This window comes from Balaenoptera acutorostrata, chromosome 1 (genome assembly GCF_949987535.1).
Source record: "Balaenoptera acutorostrata chromosome 1, mBalAcu1.1, whole genome shotgun sequence".
Taxonomy (NCBI): domain Eukaryota; kingdom Metazoa; phylum Chordata; class Mammalia; order Artiodactyla; family Balaenopteridae; genus Balaenoptera; species Balaenoptera acutorostrata.
The window spans coordinates 83,153,980-83,169,012 of NC_080064.1; the positions used below are offsets into that span (position 1 = coordinate 83,153,980).

At 43.1% G+C, this 15,033-nt stretch overlaps 1 protein-coding gene across 4 annotated transcripts in view; it reads right to left on the bottom strand.

Moving 5' to 3' along the window:
* The window catches only part of BCAR3 (BCAR3 adaptor protein, NSP family member), a 139,668-nt gene that overhangs the window by 88,357 nt on the left and 36,278 nt on the right, over positions 1 to 15,033 (bottom strand). The window contains exon 1 of one of the 4 annotated variants that reach the window (XM_057551297.1): positions 7,567 to 7,759. The exons of the other annotated variants lie outside the window; for them this stretch is intronic. The gene's annotated coding sequence lies outside the window, so the exon portion shown is untranslated. Of the gene's footprint in view, positions 1 to 7,566; positions 7,760 to 15,033 lie in introns of those variants that run through there. 4 annotated transcript variants of the gene reach the window in all.

Below are 15,033 nucleotides of genomic sequence, written 5' to 3' on the forward strand. Positions count from 1 at the left end.
ATGATGGGAAATCTTCAAAATTAATGAAAGATACTAATTATCAGATTCAGGCATCCCATGAGTCCTAAGCAGTGTAAACAAAAATAAACACATTGTAATGAAACTACAGACCACCAAAAACAAAGAGAATATCTTAAAAGCAGCAGAAGAGCAAAGAAAGGCTTCCCTGAGATCAATGACAATTAGACTGACAGCAGATTTTCATCAGTCAAAAGGGAAAGTGAGGAGCACAAAATTTCTTGCCCAGCAAACTACCTAGAACAAGGGTGAATAAAGACAATTTGAGACAAATGAAAATAGAAAATACCCTTCAGGAAGCAGGAAAAGGATGCCAGAAGGAAAGCTTAAGATCTAAGGCTGAATGATGCACGAAGAACTGGTAAACACGTAGGCAACTCTAAACCAGCACTGATAGTGCAAAATAAGACAAATATCTAATAACAGTATGGTGGTTCTTCAAAAAATTAAAAGTAGAATTACTACATGATCCAGCAATTTGCCTTCTGAACATATACCCCCAAAAACTGAAAGCAAGATTTTGAAGAGATATTTGTGCACACGTGTTCGTAGCAGCATTATTCACAGAAGCCAAAAGGTGGAAGTAATCCAAGTGTCCATCAGTAGATAAATGGATAAACAAGATGTGGTATATATAAAATGTGGTATATATACCATGGAATATTTTTTGGCCTTAAAAAGGAAGAAAATTCTGACACATGCTACAATATGGAAGAATCTTGAGGACATTATGCTAAGTGAAATAAGCCAGTCACAAAAAGTCAAATAACTGTATGATTTCACTTATATAAGATAGCCAGAGTAGTCAAAATCATAGAGACAGAAAGTATAATGGTGGTTGCCAGGGGCGGGGGAGGAGAGAATGGAGAGTTGTAGTTTAATGGGTGCAGAATTTCAGGTCTGTCACACAGAGTGAAGTAAGTCAGAAAAAGAAAAACAAATATCTTATATTAATGCATATACGTGGAATCTTGAAAAATGGTACAGATGAACCTATTTGCTGGGCAGGAATAGAGACGCAGACGTAGAGAACGGACGTGGGGACACGGGGAGGAAGAGGAAGGTGGGATGAATTGGGAGATTAGGTTTGACATAAATACACTACCATGTGTAAAATAGATAGATGGCTAGTGGAAACCTGCTGTATACCACAGGGAGCTCAGCTCGGTGCTCTGTGATGACCTAGATGGGTGGGATGGGAAGGTGGGAGGGAGGTCCAAGAGGGAGGGGATATATGTATACATATAGCTGATACACTTCATTGTACTGCAGAAACTAACACAACATTGTAAAGCAATTATACTCCAATAAAAATAAATAAAATAAAATAAAGATGAAAAGAGTTCTGGGGACTGGTTGTGCAACAATGTGAATGTACTTAACATTACTGAACTGTGCACTTAAAAATGGGTAAGATGGTAAATTTTATGGTATGTGTATTTTACCACAATTTAAAAAGACAAACTAAAACACAAGGCAACATTGACGTATGAGCCAAGTGGAAGGTACCCAAAGCTTATGTTCTAAGTCCTGCATTGCTCAGGAAAAAGGAGAGGTATTGTTTCACTCTATTATGTTGTTTAAAGTCATCTAAAAGTATTTTTAAAATAACCACTAAGTGAATAGGAATAGAGTATTTTTTAAAAGACAATTTAAAATAAGGCAATTAAAAAAACCCATAGGTTAAAAAAAATGTACAAACAGTACAGACATACAGAATAAGAGGCAGCTATAAACCCAAATGTATCACCAAACATGGTAACTGTTGACCAGATTAAACTCACAAGACATTTTCAGAATGGAGGATATAGTACCTGTAGGATACAGTTAAAGTGGTATTTTGCAGGAAACGTAGAGACTTAAATGCTTACTTTTAGAAAAGAAAGACTGAAATTAATTGTGTCCAGCTTAAGAGAACAGAACAAACATTAAGAAAAGACTAAAGATAAAAAGAGCAGAAATTAAATTTTTAAAAAATGATACAGTAAGGGAGCAACAAATGAAGCCTGGTTTTCAGAAGTCTAGTAAAATAAACCTCTGACAGATATAATCCAGGGGGAAAATGAGAGAAGGCACAAAACAATAGAGAAATGAAGTGGGAGCGTAATCATAGATAACAAGAGAGCCCTGTAAGAGAATACTATGAACATCTTATGCCAATAAATTTGAAAGCTTAGGAAAAACAAATTCCTGGAAAAATAATACTAAAATAGACTCAAACAGAAAATCTGAAGAGTCCTATAATGATTAAAAACTTGAATCAGTTGTTCAATATCTACAGACCTGGATGGTTTTTCTAACCAGGAAGTTCTGCCAAACTTTGGAACTTATTATTTTGAAAATTATATAAACTTTTCAAGAGACTTGAAAAAGAGGATACTATAACTTTGATATCAAAAGCACACCAGGTCAATAAAAGAAAGAAAAGGTAGCCTAGGCTAATCTCACACATGAATAGATATGAAAAAATTCCTAAACAAAATATTGACAAACCTAATCCAAGAATGTACAAAAATACATCATAATCAAACTGGGTTGACTCCAGGAACATACGGTCAGTTTAACATGAGAAAATCTATCCACCACATTAACATTAAAGGATTAAAGGAGAATAATCATTTTGGGCTTCTATTTGATGGGGGTGGGGAAAGGATTTTAAAAAATATCATCATCTTTTCATGATCTCAGCAGGGAAAAAGCTAACTCTTCACAAGCTAGAAATAAAAAAGGACAAGTGTACCTATGAAAAACCTCATTCTTAATGGTGAAGTATGAGAATCATTGACAAAATCAATCAATCAATCAGAAGGAAGACAAGGATGTCCACAATTACTGCTTCTGCGCACCACTGTCCTGGAGCTCCTAGGCAGTGCCGTTAAGTAAACAAAAGAAATAAAAGGTACAAGAATTGGAAAAGGGAGAACAAAACTGTCATGATTCACAAATGATGACTGTAGAACACACAGAGAATCTATACAAAGCTGCTAAGAAGAGCAGGGTTCCTGGATATGAAAGCACTGTGCAAAAATCTTCAACTTAAAACTTACTCAGGTCAGGGACTAGGAGGCTTACATGTCTGGGATGGAGTTCTTGCTTATGGGTGTTCATTCATCACAAATGAACTCATTCCTAGAACATTTAACTGAAATGCAGCATAAAAAGACTTAAGATGGGTGTGACCAGCAGGCTGTCTCTCTGTTTACATGTACTAGTAGGGCCAAGGAAGACCAAAACTGCAGCCTAGGAGTCTGCTGGTTCACCATTTTTAATCAACCCATGTCCCAGGGCACATCAACAATCAGGAAGGGTGAACCCAAGGACCAGGAGAAAGTTCGCCCTTCATTGGCAACCTCAGCCTCTTTGCATGTGGATATGGCCTGGGAACCCAGAGCTGTTAGTCACCCTTTGTTCTCCAGCATGAAGCTCAACTAACATCTCAACATCTTGAAGAGATGTGGGGATGAAGCGATGGGGCAAGGAAGAGACAGCAACAGGCTTTGAATCTGCTAAGATTTTGCTTGCACCAGACGATATTCCTGACTAGACCACATGTTCTTTTCGGTAAGATTAACACGTGGGAGTGTCTAGCATTCTCATTTTAAATTTTATTAGACGATATCCAGGGTTCGAAGGCCTTGCCCATCTCACCAGCCTCATCTCCTCGCCTTGCTCCTTTCATTCCAACAAATCCAAACAATTTGGAATTCCCTGAACCAAGAAGCCTAGAGTCCCCATCGTCTTCCTATTCATTCCCATCTTCTTTGACCACTCTTTCCCCTGCTTTCCTCCCTCCCCAGCACCAACCCACAGAATTAATACATCTCCTCACCACTTATTTTCTATGCATTATAAAACCTTATTATAACAAATAATTATAATTCAATACGGTATGTGTACTCCTGTCTATCTCCCTTACTGGGCTATGATCTCACTGAGAATAGGGACCATATTTTATTTTATTCACCTCTATCCCCAGAGCACAGTTGCTCAATCAATGTTGGTTTGAATGAATGAACGAGTATGAGGGTGTGTGTGGGTGGGGTGTGTGTGCACGCGCGCGTGCAGAAGATCTAGAATCTAACCCCTCCCATCCACCACACTCCATGGGTTCACCAAGGGAAGAATAACACTGGAGAGAGAGAGAGAGAAGGAACAAGAGAGAAATGTTGTTCTTGGACTGATGGGCCTCCACATGAAGGAGATAAGTTAGCCACAGGCCTGTGACTGAGCCATGATGGCCTCACAGAACTCCCTCAGCAATGGAAGGTCACTGCTGTCAGGGCAGCGCCTGGCTCCCCAGCCCCACTGAGACGAGATGTTTTCAAAGCGGTCTTGAGAGGCTGGCTGCTTCAGCTGAAAATGAATCTCTCTGGACACATTTGAAATGCCAGGGAGGAGGTTAATCAGGGAGATAACCAAGAGGACAGAGAGTGTACTACAGGGCCATTTCCAGCTGTTTATGGGAAAATGAAGAAATAGATGGTTAAAACAGGGTTGGCCTGGTGGGTAGAGATATGATATCACTTGGAAAAATATGAGCTAGTGTGTAGTTAGATGGACAGTTTCTCTGCTGATACTGGGAATCACATTAAAGTCTCAATAAAGAGTTACTTTCTCACTCTAGGTGGGGGCATATTATGTGCATTGCTTTGCTAATTAAAAAAGGGATGTAGCCTGTCCACATTTAAATCAAGTCTACTTCGATAAAGAAAAAAAAAAAAGAAGCCGCCCAAGGGGGGAAAAAGAGAAATCACCCCAAAAAGCCAATTATGGAATTAATTATAAAATATAATAAAATATGCATATGATTGTGCTTTTGAAAAAGGGATGTAGCTTTTTTCTTGAATTTTTGAATTTTATTTTATTTATTTATTTTTCATATAGCAGGTTCTTATTAGTGATCTATTTTATACATATTAGTGTATATATGTCAATCCCAATCTCCCAATTCATCACACCACCACCCGCCACCCGCCACTTTCCCCCCTTGGTGTCCATACATTTGTTCTCTACATCTGTGTCTCTATTTCTGCCTTGCAAACTGGTTCATTTGTACCATTTTTCTAGATTCCACATATATGTGTTAATATACGATATTTGTTTTTCTCTTTCTGACTTACTGCACTCTGTATGACAGTCTCTAGGTCCATCCACGTCTCTACAAATGACCCAATTTCGTTCCTTTTTATGGCTGAGTAATATTCCACTGTATATATGTACCACATCTTCTTTATCCATTCGTCTGTCGATGGGCATTTAGGTTGTTTCCATGACCTGGCTATTGTAAATAGTGCTGCAATGAACATTGGGGTGCATGTGTCTTTTTGAATTATGGTTTTCTCTGGGTATATGCCCAGCAGTGGGATTGCTGGGTCATATGGTAATTCTATTTTTAGTTTTTTAAGGAACCTCCATACTGTTCTCCATAGTGGCTGTATCAATTTACATTCCCACCAACAGTGCAAGAGGGTTCCCTTTTCTGGGATGTAGCTTTAAAAACAGAGAACTATAACACTTCTAGATGTGCACTTAAGAGAATATATTTTGTTTCATCACCTTGCAAAATAAATATGAGATTTACTCTCCCACATCTCAAGACATATTTCTTATTTGTTAAAGGAGGCTCACTAGCAGTTGACAGGATTAAGGTTGGTGCTTATATTCTATTCTCCTCCCAGGGTTAACACGTGACATGAGGACTTCCTTTTCACTAATACAAAGAACCTGAGGGGTATTCCTTAATGATTAAGCCAACAGATCTGCTTTAGAGCAGGTGAGCGGTCTAGACAGAAGCTCACTGCTCTGTAGTGGGGAAATTCATCTTCCATTTCTGTTGGTTAGACCTAAAAACAATTCACCAGATGGGATCTGGGCAGCCAAGTGTGACCACTTCCCTTGGTCTGATTATTAAACTTCAATTAATGCTTCTAAAATCACATTAGCTTTTTTGACAACCATAATATACTGCTGACTCATTCTGAGGCTGCAATTACCTAAATCCTGAAATATTTTTTCACATGTGGCTATTAAGCCAAACCCCATACTTTTACTTTGTTTTTTGGACTCTAGTGCAAGTCTTTGTCTCTCCCCATAGTCCTTCTAGGTAGGTTTGGTCTGTTGTTTCAAAACGCCACGATCTTTTTTGGATCTTACTTCTGTCACTTTGACATTAGTTATTCTCCAAGATTCATACCACCCACCAATGTGATCTTTATGTCAGTACCACTGTCTAAAAGATATTTTAAAGTTGGCTAGAAAGGGGCTACGGACACAGCCTACAGCGTGCTTTCTGTACCATCATCTGGCCCGAAACTCTCTCATCCTAAGGATATCACCGATGATTGACATTTCCATACACACTTTCTCAACATTCCTCTAATCTACCAACAAAGTAACCCCAGGAATGAAAGCTAATCTAGTCTGACCTGCTTTTGGCAAAGCCCTGCTAATTACTAATGGCTGTTGCTTCCTTCACCAAGTGTTCAAAAATCATTGTCCTAATAATCCTTTTTAGAATATTTCCTGAGAAGGATGTCAATCTTACCATTTTATACATTCATTTTATCTCCCTAGTTCTGTTTTTGAAATTTAAATACTTATCTATCTGCATCTTTCCTGTCGCTCTTGGTGATGCCAACATTTCTCCAACGTTGTGTGCTGGTTTGATGGTCTCAGCCTCAAGCTCCCTCTGTCTTCTTGGGCCTTGGGGCTTCACCTCATTTGGGGGCATAACAGCCTCTTGTCATGGCCTCATCTACTTTCTTCCTTCACCTCTATCCTACCCTTTCCAATCAGAGAAGTCATTTCCATGGCAGAAAAAATGCAAGCCAAACAGAAGCTCAGCAGTTTGGTTTCTCTCACATCCCCCCTCTCTTAGGTTTTATTATTCCAAACATAATTTTTGAAAGCCCTTTTTGTTACCTGTAGCAGTTTTCACAATCTTCTGCTCACTCTGCACTCTGATTCTTTCACAGCCCAGAAGCCACCCTCTGATATGGGCCTCGGTTGCATGGCGCAACCTTTCCTAAGCCTGGGGCCAAGGCCAGAACAGCACAGAGGAAGTGGCGGCACAGACGAGGCATGCCCTGAGGGAAGGGTTACCTAGAAAGCACAGCCTGCAATCACCTGGTCAAGGAGAAAAAGTAACAGGATACCTGGGAAGATGTTAGGGTCAGAGGTCAAGAAAAGCAGAATTGCTTATCAAGCTAGTGGAGTGATACAGAGGGCTAGCTAGCTACACTGTGGATGGGAAGTTAGGTCAGCAGCAAAGAGAGAGAACAGGTGCAGGTAAGCTCAAATGGCTCCAAACCCACATCCCCTTCTCCCTGGGCCATGAGCTCCTCAACTGGACAAAAGCCCTGGACTGTCTTTGAATCCCTAGCATAAAGCCTGACACACAGATGCTCAACATACTTGTGAATGAATTCATCAGATCGGCCCTGGCTCATCAGACCACACTGCGGGGATCCTGTAAATGGATCAGTCCAGGCTGGAGACCGTTCTTCCTACACATCCTTAAACAAGAGAGCTCCCTGGATGGTCACATACCTGTTCCTCCTTTGAACTGTGGGCAGCGTGTTGTTGTCAGTTGTCCTGAAATGCGTTTCCCTTTCAGAGCCTCAGACCATGAGATCCTTTTTATTATTTCCCTCAACTTGGGGAATCTTTCCTCCTAGAGCCCAGGGTAGACTGTGGATGAGGACACGATTCTCTCCCTGGCTACCAGAGGTCCCAAGGCCTGGTTGCTTCTCAGACTCCTGCTTCTTTCACTTCAGCAGCCAATTCCTGCTTCTATGAGTCAGTTTCTATCTCATCTGAAAATACAGCCATGCCTGATGAATGTGTTCATGACATATTCTAAAAGGATGGCAATTAAACCGCCTCCTCAGGCGGATTCCCTAATCATGTTAAAACAGCACCATTTAAATATCTTGCGTATTACACTGTGGTGAGTCTCTACAGGAATCCAAGGCTAATACAAAGTGGTACTGGTTGATGAAGATTAGACGCGGTCATGGGTTAACTTGTGCTCGGCAGAATTCTAGGACAGCATTAAGTTAAAAGCCACTGTTGAAACCTTAACTTGGCGGCAGTCAGTCAAACTGAATAGAGTAACAACAAGAAAAGCCGTATCAAGGCCACTATGTCTCTTGGCAGGCACAGAGGGTCTGGAATCAGTGAATCATCAGGCTTCGGGCTGGCTAAGCCCAAACACAGCACTTTTGATAAAAGCAGATGCTTTGTTTGGCTGGTATCTATCTGCCCTTCCTCCGCTCCCACCCGCCCCATCCACCCTGCCCCCAACCATTCCTCATCCCCTTCTAAAGGACTGTGTTTGTAAAGGTTTCTTCTCAACTAACTCAAAGGCAGAATACAAGCGCTATGGTTTTGAGCAAATGTCCTCAGAGCCTCTGCAAGGAAAGATTTCACTCAACCAAACATATATAGGAACATACACCCTAGGCCCCTTTTCCAGGGCAGGCACCTTGGAAAAGCAGCCCTCACCCCTCAGGCACAAGCCTGAATGCCAACCACAGTCGTCCATGTACCTCCTCTGCCCACAGAGCTGTCAGGGAACGTGTAGACCCATCGGGGAAGGAACTGCGGGCTTAATCACCTTGCTGCTGACACAGGCCCACAGGGAGGGCGGCCCCGGGGACATGTCTGCTTTAATCAAATCAAAAACGTTTTTTAAAAAGAATCAAGTAATGAAAAAATGTGCTTTGTTTCATTACATGCTTAAAAGATTAGATATTTTCCTATTGAATTTTGTCTCTCATCTTAAAAAAAACCCACCTTAAAAAAAAAAAAAAAAAAAACCCCACCTTCCTTTGAACACCAACCCCATTGCAGCTCCTGCCTCATTTCTCTGCTTCCCACCAAACACCCAGCCTCCTCTGCTGGCTCCCCAGAACAGTCTGTGCTGGGATTCCTCAGCGCTGGGTCCTAGGGGCCCTGCCCTTTATGCTTTACACAGCTCTCTCCTTTGCCGACGGCATCCATTTCCGGCTTTAACATCATTTCTCTGCAGACTCCTAACTTTATAACTTTTAGCCCAGACCTCTCTCCACAGCTCCAGGCTCATAATACCAACTGGTATTATGATTAACACCTCCACTCAGACACACACACATCTCAGACTTCGCACACGCAAAACAGACGTCTCGATTCCCTGCAATCTACCGTCACCTCCTGCTACCGGGAAAAAGCCGCCCAACAACCAAACGAAGCCCTGCTCTCTCCAATCTTCTCCGTCTCCGTAAATGGTCCCACCCCCCGCCCCCAGCTACCCGAGCCATACTTGACTGCCCCCTCCCTCATCCCAGTCCCACTAACCCTCAGTACGCCCGGTAGACTCTACCTACAAAACAGATCTTGAATCCACCCACCTTCATCTCCTCCACTGCCACACCAGAGCAGACCCCACTGCTTCCCATACTGTTGCAGTCGCCTCCTGCCCTCCCTCCAGCTCCTCTTCCATCAATCACTTCTCCACTGAATCTTCTAAAACTGCATCAGACCATGCTATTCCCTCGCTTAAAACCCTTTAAAGGCTTCCCTTGGCCCTACAGAGAAAATCTAAACTCCTTAGTGAGGTCTAGACCGGTACTGTCCAATAGAAATACAATGTGAAAAACATGTAATTTAAACTTTTCTAGTCGTCAGTTGAAAAGAAATAGGTGAACTTAATTTTAATAATCTTTTAACCTAATATTTCAAAATTATCAATACATAGTAACATAAAAATATTAATGAAGTATTTTACATTCTCTTTTTATATTAAATCTTCAAATGTTCCCTCCCGCAGAGAGCCATTCCCTCCTCCCAATCCAAGGAACTCAGGGCTCTCTGATGTGACCTTCCTTGCACCTCCTCATTCTGCAGTTATGTATCTGTTGATGCATTTGTGCGCGTGCCCCATAAACTGGGCACTCCCTAAGGACAGGGCCCACATCTATTTTATTCTCCACTGGGTACCTGGTACCTAGCACAATACCTGGCACTAACTAAGCTCAATAAATATTCATCAAAGAATAAACAGTGAAGACACTGACATTAAGTACTACGATCAGACAATTAGACAAGGGCTGGGCCAGCCCACCAAAGGGAGGCTCTGCTCTGTGTCTTAGCTCAATGGTGTGCTTATGTTTCTGTGCACCGTAGGGTTGTTAGACCTGTAAGCATGAGCGGTGGCCAAGATGCACTGCTGCAGGGCAGCCCAGAGCAGACCCAGGTAGAGAGATTCCAGCGAGATTCCCGTCAACACATGGGAAACTTTCTCCCCCATTAGCCGCAGGCATGGAACGTGATCTCAGGTTACACACAAGAATTAGGAGCCTCCCAGGAGGAAGGAAGGGCGGAAACCAACATCTGAGCCCCTGCTTCATGCCAGGTCCTGGGCTAGGTGCCCTCACTTGGGATTGTATTTGACCCCCAAGCCACCCTTTGAGGACGTGGAGATTCAGAAAGGTGAAGGAACTTACATAAGGTCACAAAGCTACCAGTCTGGTTGCCGGAATCAGCACCAAGGTCGCTAGCAGCTTTCTTTGATATCCAGGGCTAAATCAACGTCCCAGCAAAAGTACCAGTGGCCTTCAGGGCCAGGCGTCACACAGCAGAGTTGGCAGGAGAAGAATAAACAGCTATGATCAGGTGGAAGCTGAGAGCAAGGACGTGACCTGCTCCACCCAGACCCCCAGAAGGCGGTACCAGCCTCAAGAGTGAAAGTCAGAGCGCTGACGTTCGGTGGAGCCTTCATGTTTAGTGACCAGTGAATCTTCACAGCACTCCTCAGAGGGGGTTATTTTCACCCTCAATTTATAGTTTAGAACTTGCCCTAGTTCACACACCTAGTAGTGGATAAACAGGCATCTGAACTGAGACCTCTCACTTATGTGACTCGTGTTCTCACCTCTTGCCTCTTACTATGTTTGCAAGTGATTCTGGAACCACGGACAGTCCTCTGCATAAAGGCTGGGTCAACGTGGAAGGTTTCTCAGCCTTCTGTAATTTGTCAATAACAGCACAATCCGTAAACAGGAATACCCTCAGCGCTTGTGTTTGGGGCCTCAAAGGAGAGAGAGCTTGAAATTCTGCATGCAATCCTGCAGCTAGTCTCTTAGAGACAGACTGCGTGGTGACAGCATTACAAAGCTGTGAACAGCAGGGTGGCCGTGGCCTGAGGGCTTATCACTCCTGTGCCTCCAGTCCAGGCCCCAGGGAGGCATCTCCTTCCAATCAACGAGAGTAACTATAACTTCTCCAGCTCCCATCTCTCGCCAGGCTGGGATGGCTCCCAAATCCACATGTGATAAGAACATGAGTAGTCTGTAACTGCAGAGCGTCTTCTGTTTACAATATGCTTTAACCTATACTGAGGGGCGTGAAAAACTCATAGTTTCTGACTTTCAGAAGACTGAAAAAACCTGACTTTTCTCAAACAGCATGCAGGAGGCCAGAAAAAAAAGGATTTAAAGCAAGTCAGTTGGGGTGGGGTGTGAGGGGTTGGGGGAAAGAGGAGATATTGAACAGCTCCACTCAACAAGGACAGCTTTGTGTAATTCTCTGATCATTCTCTTGGTTGCGGTTTGCAATCAGTTAAAAAAAAATGTCCTTTCGTTTTTCCCAGAACAGCTGAGAATGCACAGATCCCAGCCTTTAGGGCTGAAATCATCCCTGTGAGTAGAGGATTTAGGACTACTGTCAGGCAGCTGGTGGACCTGCAGGCATTTCCCATTCTCTGGGCTCCCCCAACCCTGGGCCGGTACAAGATGCCCAGCAGGGCTGAGCTCACCTCTGACCCAGCTGCTCCTGGCCTCAGCACACCAGGGGCCACCAGAGCCTGGATGTGCACCATTCCTCGGAATTCACTAACCTACATCCACAACAGCTGTGCTCAAACACCAAGTGGCATTTCAAAATGTTAGTAAAACTCAACTTGAAAATTTAAAAATAAAAATTCAATGCATGGGCTATTACTTTCTGGAGACATTCTTGGCTGTTAAGCCATGGTCATTCTGCTAACTCAATAAATGTACCTTCTATTAAATAGAATCTATTAGTCTATTAAATAAATTTTTTTCAACTCTAAACCCAACTTTTCCTCTGTGCACAAAAAGCTTCCAATTTGCAGACAGTAGACATGCCCATGTATAAATAATGTGCAGATGTTTGTGTGTGGATCTTCACACTGCAGATCCTTCTGATTAACTTTGAGCTAAAGGGTGATTTATTTGCATGTCTGGGGGAACATCTTGCTTTGCTAAGGAGAAAGCAATAGTTATAGAACTTGGTGGTTCTGAAGGGGAACACACGAAACAATTTTTCAGATGGGGGAACCAACACAGCCCAGAGTTAGGTCTTTAAAACAGTGTTTAGAGAAGGGTCTGCACAGATCCTGTGCCTTACACTTTTTCTGTAACTTTGAAGAGCTGACACCGTGACATGGTAGGTTACTTACTGCCTGGGAAAGGATACCGGATTTTAACTTGGGATAATTCTGCAGACTTTGTGGCCCCGATCAGTTAAAACACTTGTGACTAGTCAGTCAGCTCCACTCATGCACATTAATGAAACACCACATTGTCCAGCCACATGCTCCCACAGCACAAGGGGCAGAAGGAATTAGGCTCTCAGCAGCTGTTCCCAGGAATGCGTGCCTCCACGTACCCACAGGCAGGAAAAGGACCCACAGTGGACTCCAAGTGCTGATCCTGCAGCTACCCTGGCAACACAGACCTCTCACAACAGGAACTGGTCCCCTCTCAGCCCAAGGAAGGTCCCAGATTGAAATAAAAATTCATCCTTGAAGACAGATGAATCAAAGGGACACCAGCCAAACAATGCTAATGTCAAGAGGAAATCCCGTCTGCAGACCTCTCAGAGAAGCCTTGCTCTGCTTGCAGAACAAAGGCTTCTTCTGTGACATCAAGCAGCACGTTTAAGAGCTCCGGGCTTCTTGCTTTGGCTACCTTTCAAAACCACAAGTACATCCAAGGGCAGCCAAGACAACAACAAAGCCAAGAGATACAGGTCTCAGAACGAGGAGACCAACTCCCCTTCCAGGCCTGCCTTCTGCCTACTCTTGGCAGCCAAGGCTCTATCCTCCTCAAGGGGGTGTGTCTGAGATGCTGCAGTCAGACCCTGGGGACCGAAGCTTTCCATGCAAGAAGATAGCTCAGAGGATGCCCACGGCAGGGCCAGCCTTCTCGGGAGGCTATAGAGCGCAGTGTCTGGGGAAGTCCCTACAGTAGTTTCCAGGTCCTAATCCCAGCTCAGTCACCCACTAGGGTCTAATCTTAGGTACTTCAATATCCCTGAACCATTTTCTCAACTGTAATGATGACAACATGCTGCTGCTAATGATGAAATCTGCTGTCCCTCACACAGGTTATGATGTTCAAACAAGACAATTTATGAACATATCCTTTAAGATATTTTAAAACTATAAAATGTTAAGAGGTAATAATTCATGTGGATATGACATATGTTTATATGACAGCTTAATAATGCAAATTTTTAGGTCAAAGGGGAGACTTCCTCTGCTTTCCCTGGGGCCTCCCACAGGTTGGATATTCAATTAATATTCAATCATAATAAAGGTGACTTTTTAATGACTAACGAGGCAAACATGTTTGTTGGGAAAACAGCGAACTTGCAACTTATCAGAGTATTTCACAAGACAAGGAGGTGCCGTCTGAAGGGCTTCCCTCTGAGTGTAGGCGGGTCCACATGAAGAGTGGGTGGGGTCCTCCAAGATGGCTCCACCATCATCATGCCAACACCAAATGTGATGGAATGGAAGGCTTGCAGACTTGACATCTGGGCAAGTGACTCTTAGCTGAAGTTAACCCCTAATGCACTATGAAAAGAAACAAGTAAGGCCAAAAGAGTTTACCTGAAACAAGCCAAAAAAAAAAAAAAGAAAAAAGAAAAAGAAAGAAAGAAAAAACCAATAATCTTGGGAATTCCCTGGTGGTGCAGTGGTTAAGAATCCGCCTGCCAATGCAGGGGACACAGGTTCGAGTCCTGGTCTGGGAAGATCCCACATGCCGCGGAGCAACTAAGCCCGTGCGCCACAACTACCGAGCCCATGTGCCACAACTACTGAAGCCGTCGCGCCTAGAACCCGTGCTCTGCAACAAGAGAAGCCACCACAATGGGAAGCCCATGCACCACAACGAAGAGTAGCCCCCGCTTGCTGCGACTAGAGAAAGCCCGTGCACAGCAACGAAGACCCAACGCAGGCAAAAATGAATGAATGAATGAATTTTTTAAAAAATCAATAATCTTGTTAAAGGTAGACCTAACTAGTCTTAGGTTCCTAGACTCAGGGATCCAAAACTCTTAACTTTAAAACACATGTGGCTCCCAGCTTGCAGTGGTGAGTGAGCTGGGGCGGTGGGTGGGTGGTGTTTTCACAGCTCCACTGGGCTGTCAGAGCTGAGTTAGGGACAGAAATGCTGCTTCTCTCTCACGGTAGTTCTGCCCAGCACCTTAGTCACACTCTGTGCTCTGGAGCCTCAGGTTCTCATTCATATATCTTGTCCCCAGCTTTTCACATTCACAAATGTTACTTGTTGACACTGTGGATTATTCCAAAGAATAAGTGAGGCAGCTCATAATCTTATTCGGAATACTTAAAAGGATTAAAAAAAAAAAAAAGAATATACGGTACTTTGAACTCCTCAAAACTGGGAACATCTCAGGATATTTTTTTTTTTTTTTTAGGATATTTTTTAAATGTGCCAGGTAAATAAAACACATTAACAAGACTGCGGAGCAGGGGAAGAGGACTTTATGATCCTTTGACACAGAGCCACTCGCCTTCTCACTCAGCCTCACCTTGAAGGATGTGCATTTATTACTTCTGTACTGACCTTCAACAATATTTTAAGTTAAGGAAAAAAGATGTGAATTTGGACGAAAGTAATTCTGAATCAGAAACAAACCTAAACCAGCAGTGCTTGTTAAGTCTTCCACAGCCAGGACTTGAAACTCATGACTTGTGTCCAC